Source organism: Dermacentor andersoni, chromosome 7 (assembly GCF_023375885.2).
Source record: "Dermacentor andersoni chromosome 7, qqDerAnde1_hic_scaffold, whole genome shotgun sequence".
NCBI classification, from domain to species: Eukaryota; Metazoa; Arthropoda; class Arachnida; order Ixodida; family Ixodidae; genus Dermacentor; species Dermacentor andersoni.
This window is the reverse complement of record NC_092820.1, coordinates 103,597,703-103,599,676: the sequence shown is the minus strand read 5'-3', so window position 1 is coordinate 103,599,676 and position 1,974 is coordinate 103,597,703. Positions and strand designations below refer to the sequence as shown.

General features: G+C 43.7%; 1 non-coding gene across 1 annotated transcript; it reads left to right on the top strand.

The window, feature by feature from the left end:
* The first annotated feature begins 428 nt into the window (after positions 1 to 428).
* TRNAP-AGG (transfer RNA proline (anticodon AGG)) lies at positions 429 to 500 on the top strand. Its single transcript has one exon. It is a non-coding gene; the product is annotated as a tRNA-Pro (tRNA).
* Positions 501 to 1,974: the final 1,474 nt, after the last annotated feature.

The window sequence follows — 1,974 nt, the reverse complement described above, 5'->3', positions numbered from 1 at the left end:
TCTTTTTCTCTCTCTCCCCCCACCTTTTCTTCCTTTTTTTTAGTGCTTCGTCAGTGGTTCGAAAGGCGCAAGCAACGCAGACATGAAAAGTTAAAACACAAATTTAAATACTGTGTTAAAGGGGGGGGGGGCGCATTCCGGCCCCATCGGAATGCGGCCTCGAGCTCAGCAGCCTAAACGGTGGATGATGGAAAAAAAAATTATTCTTTATGCTGGACCATGCAGGCAACCTCAGTTGCCTTAGATATTATCATATATTCCCTCTGACAGCAGCTGAATATTAGAGGGCAATGGGCCGCTCATTGTAGTTCATTCAATGGAGCAAAGAATATGCAATGCGGACAATAAACCACATACGCAATCAGCCAAGCAAGCACATGCGACAGCGCAACCTGTCGGATCTGTCGCAATTTTCTACCAGACAGCCCGGCTCGTTGGTCTAGGGGTATGATTCTCGCTTAGGGTGCGAGAGGTCCCGGGTTCAAATCCCGGACGAGCCCAGCTTTTTCTTTTTCTTTTTTGAGACTTCGTCTTTTCTTATTTTTTTTAAAAACAGAACTTGAGACGTTAGCAAAACATCAAACCTGTGCTGCCGGGCCACCACCACTACTGCATAGCGGTGCTAGCAGCAGCCATGCTTATTCAGCCAAGCACATTCTTCTTTCCTGAAGACAAATATGAAAATAATCCAAGGCAGTGCCTGGTTGTCAGAGCAGCCTTGACCGATTAGTAACTGCAGCACTTGGTAGCATGCACGCTTCATTTGTGCTAGTAAGCAGAAAAAAAGAAGTCCAACCCTTACATGACAAACATATGTGACACCATGAAAAAAGTAGGCACCTAACAGTGTCTCTGCCAGCACATTGTGAATTGCAACAACTGCGATAGCTAGCAATCGGGCGTCGCGACACCTCAAAACAGATCAACACAATGTGGCACGTTCATGGACCATTACATGCCCAGCACATGAAACATACATGGTACCATCGAGCACTGAGGAACTTACTATGCTATCACATGTACCTACCTGCCAAGCTGAACTTTAAAATTTGTGAAGATACTGAGGACACAACAGTTAACGACCATAATTACTGACCATTCGCCCTTGGATGCAGCACTCGAGCAGCCGCTAACTTGGAACGACAGAGACCGACAATGCATTGTTCTTAAATCACAGTGACCTTTTCAGCGAATGTGCTTCTGCCAATTTCGCCTCCTTCAGTCTATGTAAACTTGCTCACAGTAATGAGCCTTTAAAAGAAAAATTAAAAGTAAATCATGTGGTTTTATCCGCCAAAACCACAATCTGATTATGAGGCAGGCCGCAGTGGGGAACTCCAGATTAATTTTTACCACACGTGGTTCTTTGGCATGTGCCTATATCTAAGTACACGAGCATCTTTGCATATCGCCCCATAGAAATGTGACCACCACGGGTGGGATTGAATTTGCAAACTCAAGCTCTGCATGCACAAGTAGGAACCCGTGGCGTAATTTCACAATCAGGAGACTTTTAACATTGTCAGTAGGAAACTGAGAAGCAAACCTTTTACGTCAAGAGAATTTATTTTTGGTAGAACTTGACACAGCAACTTCTCAATTGTAGGATGATCCCACATTTGTAAAATTTACAAAAAATTCAGTTGAGTTGACAGGTGTGCAGATGTAGCATTCTTCCCAACTTTTTTAAAATTGTCAGCCGGGAGAAATTGCAGGTGCACTCTTTTTGTCAGACGTTCATAGAGAAAACACGTGCGAGATAAGTCAGCTCAATTGAGATAACCACATCACAAATACAACAGCATTAACAAATTTTCATGTGCTACAATATAAAAACGAATTAATGGACATTACCCTCGGCACAGATATCTGTCGAGGATTAGCACGACGTATCCATAACCTAAGAATGAGAAGCTTCAAAAGATGACTACAACCGCAGGGTTGCCGCGAGAACGCACATTTACTGCTGCACAA